This window comes from Pyxicephalus adspersus, chromosome 1 (assembly GCF_032062135.1).
Source record: "Pyxicephalus adspersus chromosome 1, UCB_Pads_2.0, whole genome shotgun sequence".
Taxonomy (NCBI): Eukaryota; Metazoa; Chordata; class Amphibia; order Anura; family Pyxicephalidae; genus Pyxicephalus; species Pyxicephalus adspersus.
The window spans coordinates 164,706,824-164,721,984 of record NC_092858.1 but is presented as its reverse complement, the minus strand read 5'-3'; the positions used below and the strand labels follow the sequence as shown (position 1 = coordinate 164,721,984).

Below are 15,161 nucleotides of genomic sequence, written 5' to 3'. Positions count from 1 at the left end.
TCAGAGAGACAACCCACCCACCGTCCTAAGCCTGCAATTCCATATGGGAGACATGGTCCCCGGCTCTGGTTGGTGCGCCCCCCCCCAGCAGGGTCCTTCTTCTGACCCCGCGGGGAGGGGCAGACCGACCAGAACCGTGGACCACCAAAGAAGTCTTTGCAAAGTGAAATTTTCCTTGCAATATTCCTGAAAAGAGCAAGGCATTCCCAACTAAGCATGTTGGTTATGCATTGACTGCACAGGAGTTATGTCATTCCTTTCCAGCCAATCAACATGACTGAAGATCGTCTCTAGGAAGAGAAGAAAGGAGAAGATGGCGGCACCCTTTGATGGAATGGGGACAAATGAGTATTGCAAGTTTAGTTCTGGAGGAGTTCTGTATTCCTTACCTCTCCTACCTACAAAATCTTTTGGTGAAATATTATGGAAAAAACAGTTTAGTGGTTTATTCCTTAAAATGAGAAGCAAAAAAAATGTAATGGTTAAAGTTTGGCACATATTCTGGAAATATTAATTCCCCACCCAGGTATGACTTATTTCTTTTATCTAAAGATAAATAATTCAAACTTATCTTAAATGAAATGTCTAGGCTGTCAATTTCAATATTGTTTGTTGTCTTAATGTACAACTGATTCCCTGATAAGATGCAAGAGGACAAGTTAAGCATACTAAAATAAAATGTATCTGCATGTACTCAAAATATGTAAAATCCAATGCAAGGGTGGATCATAGAGGTTGTACATGGGTACCTGGTTTGATGTCAACGATCTCTAGCTCCTGGAGCAGCACTGTGGATGGTAGGGCCACAATTACAGGTCAAGGGGGGACTATGGGAGAGGGGTTGGATTAACCACTGGAAACCCATGTTGGGTGTATGTAAAAGTAGCAGTCTGACTCTCTAGAACAAGGGTGTCAAACTCAAATACACAGTAGGCCAAAATTAAAAACATACACAAAGTCAAGGGCCAACCTTGAAACAATGAAAAAATTGAGGAAGTTTTTCTTTCTCATTAGATATAAAACCTTGATGAGCCGGCTGGTCCATAGAGGCAAGTGATGCTGCGAATTGTAGTAGCAGAGCTATTTCAATGCAGCGGTGGGCCAGCTGCAGTTCATAGTTAGGATTCCTTTGGGGGCCAAAAAAAAGGACGTCCCGGGCCAGATTTGGCCCGCGGGTCAGACTTTGGCACCCCTGCTCTAGAATGCTCCTAGCACAGAATGTTTACCCATTAGTGAAGTGCATAATTTCACCCCCCACCCCACCACCACCACAGTATTATAATTATTACTATATATGTAGTTTGACTGCTTGAAAATGATGAATATAAAGGCTTCAGCTGGGTTTTATATATGATATATATTTTTCTGTGTGTAACAAATATTTTCTATTTACCTGTTAATGATCAGCAGGCAGGTCTCTGGGCTTCTTTTTTAAATGTAGACTAACTAATATTAAAATATATGTAAACCTATTCATTAAATATTGTGAGCTTTTTTTTTTTTAATTCAGATTTCATCAAAAGAACAGCTTGTGATCTTGACATGATGGTTTTTTTTTAATGGGAATTGGAAAAATTGGGATTTGTATTTCCCCAAAATTACAGTTGCCAACTTTTTTATTTAATTGCAAGGCCTCATTACCAAAATAGCTGGGGGAGGGGGTAAGGGGAGTCAAGTGGGAACATGTCCCACATATTTTTTTTAAAGCATGCTGTTTTCTATTAATGAAAGGCATATGTTTTGTAAGAACTACATGCTTCATAAAAATTACTTTGGAAATGTTAGGCACACCTCCCACTAGGTGTTTAGTGGCCTGGTGGATGGCTTAACAAATGTGGTTTTCTGATTATTAGGTTCTTCAATGTAAATTGTGGTCAGGCAGATTCATTATTGCAGAAGAGACAGACCACAGAGATAAATGAAGAAGATGGGGGTGCCCTGCAATGGGGACAGGTGAGTAAGGCTATGTACACACGATCCTTCATTATGCTTTCCAATGACAAACGACTGCACGGGGCATGAACGAGTGCTGTACATACAGCACTGTTCCGCTCCATGCAGAGGGGAGCGAGAGAACGACTGAGCGGCACCCCACTGTGCTCCCCCCCCTTCACTTCCATTACGATCGCTCATCAACCATTGTCAATGGAGCTGTCATTTGGACGATAGATGACGAACACTGTACACACGCCAGATTCTCATCCGATATCAGCCCTGAGCCGATTATCGGACGAGAACCATTGCATGTGTGTACCTAGCCTAACACGGGTTAAGTTCTAACAAGGATTCAGAGAAGAGACACGTCCCCTCCTCGATTGCCCTGTACAACCCCACATTGGCTTTCAAATAGAGAGAGAGAATGAAAGGAAGCTGCGTATTCTTAGTCCCAAATGTCTTACCATGGCAGGGTTATGGGTATATCATGTATTCAATTTTCATTTGCTAAACAAAGTTTTTTTTATATAAATAGTAGAAAAGGATATAAATATATCAACCTAACATTAACTTGAACTAAATACAATATTGTTTTTCTTTATCTTACTTCTTCTTAGAATGACGGGATGAATCTGAAACAAGAAAACAAATTGTCTTTCCATGATGCACTAGAATGTGTCCTGTTCTAGCACGTAGTGTTTCCATTGTAATGGAAATGAACATCTTATATTAGAAGATTTGTGCAATTTGTTATAAGGTAGCACAATGCTTTCCAGGCTGAAGTCCCTTTAATTTGATGGATATGGGCCCTTTTCACAATGTAGCCCCAGTGCCAGCGTAATGCTTGCACCTCCAATTCTTTTTGATTAAAAACTTACACGATATGGTGTTTAATCAAACTGTAATTCCATTGTTGGCAGTGATTGAAGAAATATTGGCGTCCTTTTCTTGCTCCGTTGTTTTTTCTTCTCCGCTCTCAGTTCCAATGACCTCCATAGGTATATAGACCAGGGGACTGAATTCATTTTCGTTATCCAAAAATCTTTTTAATCGTGGGAAAGATTCCTTTTAGGAAGAAAAATGAAAAGGTTAGGAAAGAAGTACAGGTCATACGTGTTACAAGTTTTTCCATGCCTATTTCTAATTTGTCTGAAATTAAAATATATAACTGGGTGAATATACAGGTAGTCCCTGAGTTAAGGACATCCGGCATACAGACGACTCTAGATACGAATGGGGCTTCCCTGTTCCCTTGTGTGGAGGACAGAGGCTTGGAGGGGGGTTTTGCATGACTTGCAAAACAAATCTTTAACTAAACAGCTGAAATTGTGGGTGATCCTAAGAGTTGAGCTGTTCTGCAACATAATGACCAAGACAAACTCTGAAGTTTTTTTTTTGCATATCAAAGGACAACTTGTCCCAGAAGTTAATGAATGTTTAGACTCCATAAAGTTTTTTTTTTTTTTGCTTTGTTTGTGATTAGCTCACAATAATAATATTAGCTCAGTGCCTAATAATATGAGACAAACATTTGTCCTAATTGCATTTATTAAAATAATGTACCTGTTCCGACTTACACACAAATTCTACATAAAAACAAGCCTACAGTCCCTATGTCATGTATAACCCGGGGACTACCTCTGATATATATATATATATATATATATATATATATATATATAGTGCAATGGTTTATTAAAGTTGATCTCTGGACAGATATCAAAGACACAATATAATGCCACTTTCTACAGTACAAAAACAGAAATAGCTTTGCAACCCTGCAATTTTCAGTCCATTTGTTCATCCACTAGACATATGTTCATTGATACATCCACCCATCCACTACCTTTGCATCCTGCCAGCCATCACTCCACTTCTCATACATCCTTTTGTATTCCTATCCACCATCTACTCATTTCCTATCCATTCCCTCACTCCTCATTAAACAATCTATATTCTTATACATTTATCCACTCATTCCTCATTCATCCACCAATGTATCCTTATACCCCACATTCATCCTCCCACACTCTCCACCAGCTTTCCCTGTCCAGATCACAGCTGGAATATGCAAGAAATGAAAACTGACATCAAAATTCTTCTCTTACCAAAACATTTGGAGTGAGGATGTGTTTCCTGCAGGCACTCCCAGCCTGGGGAATAATGTTGGTAAAAAGTGCCAACCCAACCAACAGAATAATAACAACAATTATGAATACAATGAAATAAATTCTTCTATCACCTGCAAGGAGAAGCAAAATGTAACGGATGTGCGGCAGGTACAGAACACTTGCTAGAGGGTCATGGGGTTGAACATCAACAGGAGCATGTCAATTGCTTATATGAGGTAATAGGATAACATGATACCTTATTTTATATTAATACAATCTTGCAGAGGTATAACCCTGTATAATATGAAAAATGAATTATGCTTTTAAGAAACAGGTGCAGACTGATGAACATAGAAGGAACCAATTATCTCCACCCATCTCGGTTAGGATGATACACATCTTTTGCTTATACAAAAATGATTTAATTGTTCTGATGTTTTAATGAAGTACCTAATCACGGCACTTGATTAAGTCCATGGTTACCCAAAACTGGTGCAATACTGGCACGCAAACCACAGCTTTTCACAATCCTCCCAGATATTGAAAATGCGTAATAGAGAATTTGGTTGAATGATTTTATGATAACTCATCCTATGTGGACATAATTTAACTTTCCGGCAAAAGTTTGGATGTTTTACAATAGTACCAATTGGCTGGGTTTGTCACATTTGACTGTGTTGCATTTTTAAAATAATACAGGTAGTCCCCGAGTTATGGACATCCGACATACGGACGACTCCTAGATACGATTGGGGCTTCCCTGTTTGTTCGTGTGCAGGACAGAGGCTTGATGTGGGGAGGGGAGAAATCTTTTGCTTTTCTGCAACCTCTTGTAACTCTTTATTGACCAAGACAAACTCTGCAGTTGTTTTCTTTTTGCATATCAAAGCACAGCTTGCTCCAGAAGTTAATGAATGTCTTTTGTTTTTTTTGCTTTGTTTGTGATTAACTCACAGTGAGGATTTTATACGGTAACTAACACAATGCTGCCTAATAATATGTTTAGACAAAGAGTCTGTCTGTCTTAATTGCATTTATTAAAATAATGTACCTGTTTCGACTTACATACAAATTCAACTTAAGAACAAGCCTACAGTCCCAATCGCTTATGAAACCAGGGTACTGCCTGCATATCTGTGGGAGCTTACAAACATGGTGCTGATGATCTAATATCTGTTGAGAGATCCCGATGGAAATTCACTTTTTCTGCAAATAAATTCTGTTTCTGGTAACATTGCCATTGCAGGACCATTCCTGCAATGCCTCATTGAAATGCATATATTGCTGTGGAATGAATTGAAGTATGTTTATGGTGTTCTAAAATGACAAAGTGTCAGTGTAACAATTCTCAATGATAAAATATGAATAAGGATGTTTTTCACTTACCTTTTACTTGTAGAGCATGAGTGAAGATACATTTCATTGGAGATGCAATAGAATGTCTATTAAGTACAGATGATGCATTCACAGACACACAATAATTGGTCTGTCCTAGAACATCTGTTAATATTATGGTATAGATTTCTTCAAAAACCTCAGTTTCCCATACTAAAGCCTGTTTAAATAACAAGATCTAATTACTTAGTTTCTTAGCTTTTAGTCAAATCAAGAATTTTTGCTAACATAATCATTTGCCTTTATTCTGCAGACATTGGCAATATGTATTGGGTTATTCTTAAATTGTACTACTTTCCTTTTTTTTTTTTCTTTACCAATAAGTGCTTTTTGCATATTTAAAGTGTAACTACGACACAGGCAGCTCCTTTTTGCAGATACGGACAGGCAATGACCCTTATGCAATAAAACATACTTACCTGCCTTTTCACTTCTTCTAAAAAGGCAAATGCGCAGCTCAGCATACGCTTCCAGAGATAAGCAGGGTACCAGGTATGTATTAAATGAACTCGTGTGTGCATTGGCAATCAAGATGGCACAATATCTAAATCCAGGGTGAAGATGGTGTTGCCCGGGACTGAGCGAAAAAAAAGCTCTTTCCTGGGTGGTGCCCGGGAAAGAGCTTCTATTGTTAAAGGATATATGTGTCATAAATGGTGCAAAGTTGGAGGTTAGAATCATTCTTGCTGTTTAAATGGGCTTTTTGGAATGTGAGGGTTTTTGCACAGTATAATGGTCAGTACAATCAATCCAAGAGGACCAAGTGATACAGATTTGTTTAACCTTTACCTTAAACTCATAATGTATTCCAAACAAATTGGTCATTTTTTTTTACTTACCTGTGTAGAGTTCACCAAGTTAATTGTGTAAAACAGCACTGGATAGACATTGTTACTCAGCATGGTAACATTCTGCTGCTCCTTTTCACTCCACAAATGAGAAATGGGAGGACGAATAGTAACTTGGATTCCATCATCATGTAAATGAAGATCCACAATGGGAGGCCCAAGCAGGGCTGAAAGGCAGATAAGTATTTTTGTTAGAATGTGATAAATAATATATTTGTGATTTAACTGCCCGATTCAATTTAACTACAGCCAAACAATCACATGATAAAACTACAGGGGGCAAATCAAGGTATGTTTGAAAAATGATTTCAAAATTGCTGTCTCGGAATGATAAGTACTGGTCATAGGGTTGAGCGAGCGAAACTTGTAATTTTAATCTAGCGTCGAATCAGGCCTTTCACAGGCTTGTGATTCGCCATGAGGTCATGTTCTCGCCGAACGAACGGTCTAGATTTGCACAGTCACTGGGCTGTACTTATCACGGTCCCTGGGCACCCGGGTGCCTCCACTCAGCTGTAACTGCAGGCAAACTCAGATGAACTCTCAATGGAGATTCCCTATTGCGAGTTCATCTGAGTTCAGTTCCCATGGTCACTCTCAATGGAGATTCCCCATTGAGAGTTCATCTGAGTTCAGTTCCCATGGTCACTGGACTGTACTTATCCCGCGTGCCTCCAGTCAGCTGTGACCGCAGGTTCCCACGGTCACTGGGCTGTACCTAATGATAAGTACAGTCCAGTGACCATGGGATCTGAACTCAGATGAACTCAGATGAGCCCAGGGATCGTGGGAACCTGCACCGTGGACTTCAATGGAATTTGCGAAATTGGTTCAACGAAATTTCGCGCACCCATCGGAAGTTTGGGGAAATTTTCGTAAGACTGTCAGAGGTATTCTCGCTCATAACTACTAGTTAACCAAGAAGCAAACTCTCCCTTTCTACAGCAGAAGCATATGAAGTGGAGAATGAGTTTGCCTTGGGGACTGTGAAGTGGTCCCTGCACATACCCTTGGTAAAACTTATATGTAATTTATTGCAATGGCTCCCAGACAGTCCAGATTTAATCAAAAGGAGGTGTTAGCAAAACACATTACAGGAATTCATGCTACTGATGTACGCCCATCAAAACTTCGCTATGGGGCAATGCAATCTGAGTGATGCCCCAGTCCAAAGAATGTATTTTCCTTTTTAGACACTATGCAAAACAGCATAGCAAAGTCCAGGTCCTTCAGTAGAGTTGTGAATGGTCAAAGTTGGTATAGTAAAAAATTATTATTTTTTAGATCTGTAGAGGTGTTTCCATATCCTCAGTGCACAGTATTCTATGTATTCATTGAACATGTAATGCAAAAAATAACAACCCCTCACTTTCTCGCCCCAAAAATACCTTGTTAAATGGATTGGAAGTTGTTGTTTACAGAACATGGAAACACCTCTTCAACCAGCCTCATGGGGACATGTCATTCCTGTACAAATGTGTATTACTGTAGTACAGGTACTGATCAAGCATGTGCTTCCCTCATCAATGTATGTCTCCAGTAATATTCTAGATCCCGCTTTCATACTTACTGTCAGATATGGGGAATAGTACGATTGGGGAGAAAGTTGGGATTGATGAGTCATTATGACTTAAGATCTGGATTTGTGCTCCATAATTTTCACGGATGTCTAAGAAATCTTTTGTCAGGTCACAGCGAGGAACGCTTACATTGGTGCAGTCTCTGGTGGGGACTGGAGGTCGGCTGTTACAAGAAAAAGAGTAAAAAGGAAGTTAGTACTTCCAGAACAAATTACAAGTTGCTACAAACTGTTATAGAAATACAGTTCACAATCGAAAATCCAGCCATCGATAATCCGGATCCTTCAGTTTTCTGGCATGAATTTCAGATCGCAATACAGAATCTGTAGTACACGGTTTGGCCACTAATGTTTTGATGGCGCTGTTCTGCAAAAACAGCTGTTAGGTCTTGCTTGCTAAACTAAATACCCGTTGAGACGTCCGTGCTGCCTGCTCCCTGGAACTGTGCCAGATGTCTGCTGGTGCTGCGAGAGGAAGGCTGGCCTGTTTGTGGAGGTAAGTATACCTTTCAAAAATCCAGGCATTCCTCAGGTCCAGAGGTTGCCAGATTTTCGAATGTCAACCTGTGGTATATATACAATATATACATTATATTTGCTGTATCACTTGTTTATTGCTTTCCAGATTGTATGGGGGTAGGGGCCAGCCTGTCCTAAAGGTATTACCCAAGGGAACCCTTGAAAAATCTTTCAAGTATTGGACATCCCCCTTCTTAAATAAATTTATCAGAGGTCATTGAAAAATACCCCTTATACAGGTTAACATTCACAAATCTGGTTGACATTCACAAATCACCTCTGTAACCTGACGAGAAGCTAAAAAGCCTCTGTAACCTCGAAAAGAAGCTAAATAGCAGATAGGCTGTCAGGATAATCATCTTTATGACTGACAGTAACAGCATCCTCTGCAACAGGAACAGCTTCATTTTATGGAGGAAAAGCAAGACCTAACATCGGATTCTGGGGTACAGCACCATCAAAACATAAACAGCGCCTCCAGAAAACAGTGTAAATTTGAAAATGTGCTCCGAAAGCTTTGCCAGAAAACTGAAGGATCCGGATTATTGAATGTCAGCCTGTATCGATAGTCCACAGTGGTGGTCAGAATGCTACCCTTAAAGACAGCAAAAAGTCATCAGTGTCATGCATGTAGCTCTCCCAAGTCATATTATACCTGGAAATATGTATATAGAAAAATACAGCCAACCAAAACCCAACCTCTGATGGAACCCTAGGGTTTCACTGGGTCTTGGTTGTAGTTGAGGTGTAGGGGGTAGGTAGTTTTTGCAAATATCACGCAGTCAGCAAAAGCTTCACCCATTCATCAACACTGAAAGCAGGCTTACAGGAAAAATGATATTGCTAGTTGTAGTATAATACTTATGATGATGTATTCTGATTTCTGAGATATGCCTGTACAAACCTGTGGCCTCAAAAACCATCCTATTCTGACAGGCAAAACTTATTTCCTAATAGTGATGACAATTTTACAACATTTGCTGCCTCCTGAAAAATATTGTTGGTTGCTGATGCAGCCAATCAGTGTGAAGGATCAATAGAAATATGTGTAGAGTCGGAGGCAGCAAAAGTTTTGGAGCTTTGAAATTTGACCATTGCAAGAAGGCTTTGGAAGCTGCTATAGGAATGCACACCCCTAGGTTTTTTAGTGACAAACTGCAACAATTATTAAAGAACCTATAAACCTACTAGTTTATAGAATATTGCACGTTGTAGACGATTTCTGATTCATTGTTGGGGTCCTCCCATGTCAGGATATGTTGAAAGTTTTGAGAAGACAATTGTAGGTTCCTTGGAGGCTGCAGGACAGTTGACACTGCAGATTAAGCATAGATAAAATATATATTTGTTTAAATAGCAAACTTATTAAATCAATAAATATTATTTTTAACATAAAATGGTTTTCATTTCCAGAGCAACTCTGACATTTTCCCTAGCCCTGAAATGTTCCTAACTTAACGAAAGCATGAACAAATGAAGCATGAAGTTTGCAGGTTCTCCCCGTGTTTGCGTGGGTTTCCTCCGGGTACTCCGGTTTCCTTCCACATCCCAAAAACATGCAGTTGGGTTAATTGTCTTCCTCAAAAATTGTGCTTAGACTGTATTAATGATCATATGATTATGGTAGTGACATTAGACTGTGAGCCCCTTTGAGGGACAACTAGTGACATGACTATGGACAGCAATGTGTAATATGTCGGTGTTATATAAATACCGTGTAATATTAATAATAATATTATTTATTAAAAAGCTTTTCCCTAAATTAGGGGTCTATTTAAAAAGCAATGAATCTAACATTCTATGGTTAAAGACCTTTATGGTCCATGTATTTTGAGATAGCTTTTAGATCTTTTTTCTTCATAAAGAATTATCAGCGCTATACTCATTATTGACAGTAATAAAGAAATTAATATTCTTTTATATTTCTGAAAGAGGAAACTTCTTTTGGTATATACTAAAAATGAAGAAAACTTGCAATCGTGCGGCTCTTTATTGCAGAAGGGACATGTCCTTACCTGCCTGTTTGTAATCTTCATTTGAATGTACACTGAGCTGCCCTTGAGCAGCTCAACGTATAATCTTGGAGTACCATCACCGGCATGTGCAGGAGTTATGTCATGCCAATCAAGACCCCAACCCATAAGAAGACTGGGTGAAAATGTTGCCTTGATGGGTGATAGTGAAAGGAGAAGTGAGTTTAATTCACCTTTAATAATAAAGAGAAACTATTTAATGTAAAACACATACCTAATAAAGGAAGGACACAAAACTGCAGCAGAACTTGTAGATGGGCCATCGCTCTTGTACTGCAACACATAATAAAACAAAAATACTAGCAAAACAGTTTTACAACATATTGGTATTATAGATTGGTATACCATAACAACATGTTAAATTTTATTACAAAGTAAGACACAGACAATGGTTTCCATATCCAAGGTCAGGTAAAAAAAACAAACAGCCAATTTTAACAGACTGCGCAAGTGTAAATTGCAAGTGAATTTCCATAACCTGTGCGCTTAAGTTTGAGCGAACAGCCAATTTTGACAGACTGCATTAAAGATTCTAATTGACCTGTAAAGGACTGTAAATAAGCACAGAACAGAGAGCAGGTGCGCGCTAATTAATTGCTATGATCGCACCATTGAACTTAACAGATCCTCCTTAATCGCGCAGCTGAAATCTAATCGCCTTAATTGGCAGATTCCCTATTGCTCATTATTATGAAGGCAGGAATCCGGCTGGCAGTGAGGAGGCGAGTGTACGAGCACACTCGAGTCCGGACCGCGGTAAACCGCGATCGCTGACCGCGCGTATTTTCGCGCTTCCAGCGAGCGCGGATTTTATTGATGAATCAGGGGCATTGTGTGACCTCAATCTGTTAACAGTAATCAAAATAGGAACAACAGGTCAGGATTGTGTGGATAGGTGCAGTGCTACAGCTAAGCTACAGCTTTTTTTAATTTGCACTTGTAATTAGCATGAAACAAACAATGGCTAAACTGCCATACAGAAATTATATATGGCAGTCTTTCTGTCCGAAATTCTTCACCCCATAAAATGTCTGGGAATCATCCAGAGTCTTTACCTTCTTGGGTGAATCTTCCAGAGGCTTTTCATCCCTGGGTATCACATACACACATATCTAAATATATTTACAATTACACATGTGTGTATGTGAAACCCAGGGAGGAAAAGCTTCTGGATGATTCACCCAAGAAGGTAAAGACTCATTTATATATATATATATATATATATATATATTTATATATATATATATATATATATATATATATATATATATATATATCTTACATCAGTGGTTGCCAACCTTTTGGACCTCACGGATCAGTAAATTCTTAATTATAAATCCTGTGGACCATTAATATGATTTTTTTTAAAAAGATAAATACATTTATAAAATAATGATCTACCTAGTGGTGCCTGACAAGGACAGTGGAGGTTCTGATTCATTGATAAGCTCACGGTTAAGTGAAGTATTACTATTGTTACTATTATCATTAGTTGTATTATCTTTGGTATTACTAAAGAAATGCAAAATATTTGTTTGCATTTTCTCACTCTTTATGGATTTATTTCATTCCAATCTAAGACCAAACAAGAAATGATAGTTATCAAAGTCAAACTATTTGATGTCATTAAATATAACAGTTAAAGAAAATACACAGCTAAGGTCATACTAAAAGCATCTGAGAAATAAACAAATAAAATAAAACAATGGAATGAGAATTGGAATTGCAGTAGTGGGGTGACTGTTGTAATGATGGAAACAATACTGAAGCGTACGGCTCGTACTGACGTCACGCTGCTCCTCCCTTGTTTTTCTGTCTCTAGTACAGTTTGAGTTTAGTGCAATATAAAGGTAACAATTGTCATTCAGAATATAGAATTTATTGGAATATTATTTTCGTTTTATTATTAATAAAACATAAAAATTGCAAATAATGTCCAAATTTTTTTGTGGGCCACCAAAATTTTCTCATGGACCACTGGTTGGCAACCACTGCCTTACAAATCAACAAACCTTGGGCTTCATTTTGATCAACACTTGACAATCAAACAATTCCCCATGCTTCATATAAATTACATTCATTGGAGTTGGTTTCTAATAGCTTCTTCATGGAAAAGGTATGTTTGATACAATTTAACCAACCTTCACCTATGCTTGTCTTCTGTTCAACCATCGAGTTAACAAATACATTTTTTTCTACATCTCCTGAAAAAGCAAATGTTGTGAAACATGTGAGGATTTACTAGCACCTATTTGAAATCAATGAACCATTGTACACTCACTAATAAAACCTGTGTATGGACTTTCCTTGAATCAATGTATAGCAGCATGTGTATTGAAACTATTGCCACTTTTTGTATATAAGACAAACATACAACTGTCTATATTTAGATACTATTTGTTGAACCAAAAGCCCCCTCTTTTTGAATAGACCATACTTAGGTTTATCCATTGTTTATTTTCTTTCTTTGTACCTATAGTAGGGGTTGGTTCTTCTATATATAGAAGGAATTATCAATAAATCTCCTATACACCTATAATTTGCACTAATCAACTTAATTGACCTGAAAATTAATTGCCTTGTTTGATTTTGGGTTTAGTTGGTTGTTTAAACAGACAAAATGCTTCTAAGTGGTATAAGGTTCGAGCACCCTCCGGAAGCTTTTTTTTTTACCATAGCTCTGCCCTTCCTGGTGGTTTTAGAACTTGTCCCCCTCCTCCTAAGCATTCCTAATGGAAATCACTAAGCGAGGCTCTTCCACCGATCATTTAGAATGGGAGCTAAGAAGAGGTTGGATGCTTTGTTGCTACCGGCATGTGCCAAAGCTTTGCTTTATCAGGTTTGGTAGAGTAAGCTCATTGGGAGCTGTTATAGATATATCTAGGCACTTCTAGAAGCTTAAACTTTCAGCAGAGTGACTTTCAAATATAATATAAAATATATATAGACATTTTGGTTTAGCCTGTATTTCAATTTTGCTGCAACTTGCAGTTGGATTCTTCCTAGTTCCACTCATTTTCCAAAAACTCTGCAAACATCAAAGACTTGTGGTAAAGAACTGAATAACAAATGACAATACCAATGGATTTCAGCCAGCATGGTTCACAACATGTAGCCTTTGTGTTACACAGAAAGAGTTTTGTAAATACTGCAAGCAGAATTTATCATAAAACCTTCAGGGTACACACATCTAACTACTTATATATGTATATTTAATGTTAGTTGCTCAGTAGAAATCCATTATTATGTTCTCCAGAAACTAAAAAAATGCTGGAGAATGGGAAAACAGAAAATATAAAAAAGACAAAAAAAAAATGTTTACTGCCTACATACAATGATCATTTTTTTTTACTTCCAGTTGTCATTTGCAGCTTCCTTCAGTTTACTTGCATAGAAAATAAATATTCCTTCAGTCCGGCCTCACATCTTCACTCTGCATCCCTGCTTGGCACCCAAAGCCTTTGTATGAAACAATCCCAGCAGCATTTTGAGATAAAAGTCCATGCATGACAATTTTTTTGATGAGGGCCATATTGCTATGAATGGCTGCCAAAAGAATGAGCCTTGGTAAACCCGTGAAGCAAAAATCAAGTCAAGATTATCCTTACTGTTTATTTCTTAACTCAAATTATCCATTGTAATTGTTTGTATAACTGCCATTATACTTGTATTACCCAAGGTATGCATCCCAGCAATACGAGGAACAAAAGTGACCTGTCTAGGTAGTAGCAAAATGTTAAAAAAATGCATGCTCAAAATAAAATCTAGTCACAGCCTTTTAGTGTTTTGGATAAGTTCCAGCCCTTCCTTTTCTTTATCAGATTCTCATTACTGTAGGGAAACTTCCTCTAAATTTTCTGTCCATGTGACCACACAGGAAATGATGCAAATCTTCCAAAACAATGGTTACACATGATTACACATTACACATGTGTATTACACAAATACACATGTGCAGCTCAGTGCAGAATGCTGGGATATGCCAGATATCCTGGCTTCCCCTGGGGCTGCTGGGACTAAAAGATCCAGTCAATCAAGATGGCCAAAGATGACCCAAAAATGACCCAGCCAATCAAGATGGCCAAAGATCGCGACGCAGAAGATCAGCAGAAGAGAAGAAGAAGATGGCGGCACCCAAAAAAGAGCAGGACAGGTGAGTGTAATTAAAAAAATTTGTGCAGGTACGGTTATTTTATTGCAGAAGGGACATCTCCTGCCCTTTCAGCAATTAACAACCAGCCTCATCACACCTTTTTAAAGTTAGGGTTTAGTTGCGCTTAGTTTAGACAATTAACTTACCGGAGCAATAGATAATTCATGTAGCTCAATAAATGTAATGACACTTCACTTTGCAAAGAATACCCATACTCATTTTTCTTGCATATGATTGGATGGTTAAAGTCAGTAAAGTTTCATCTCATTTCCTAAGGTAATTGACCCCTTGCAATATGAACAACCTACATTCCTATAGTAAATCAAGCTCTATCTTCTCTACTATGTAAGAAGCTATTTTGGAGGGAGCTCTAACCAGAATATCCTGTACTGTAGAGCAATTTTCAATGATAAGCTGTGTGGTAGCATTGGGGTCCTGCAGGAAAGGGCTGAGAATGAACATACCCTGCCAGTGTTCTGGGTCCCTGGGAAGTTAGTAAAGTGAATCAGCTACTAGCTTTAGTAAATAACCACCGACTACTAAATACCTAGGACCCTTTTCCCAAGGACACCACTTTATAGGAACCCT

General features: G+C 38.3%; 1 protein-coding gene across 2 annotated transcripts in view; it reads right to left on the bottom strand.

Moving 5' to 3' along the window:
• The window catches only part of LOC140321505 (uncharacterized), a 33,410-nt gene that overhangs the window by 18,006 nt on the left and 243 nt on the right, over positions 1-15,161 (bottom strand). For both annotated transcript variants that reach the window (XM_072398231.1, XM_072398239.1), the window contains exons 2-7: positions 10,635-10,693; positions 9,576-9,702; positions 7,860-8,032; positions 6,281-6,456; positions 4,044-5,601; positions 2,814-3,000 (exon numbers count right to left, since the gene is read on the bottom strand). The gene's annotated coding sequence lies outside the window, so the exon portion shown is untranslated. The remainder of the gene's footprint in view (positions 1-2,813; positions 3,001-4,043; positions 5,602-6,280; positions 6,457-7,859; positions 8,033-9,575; positions 9,703-10,634; positions 10,694-15,161) is intronic.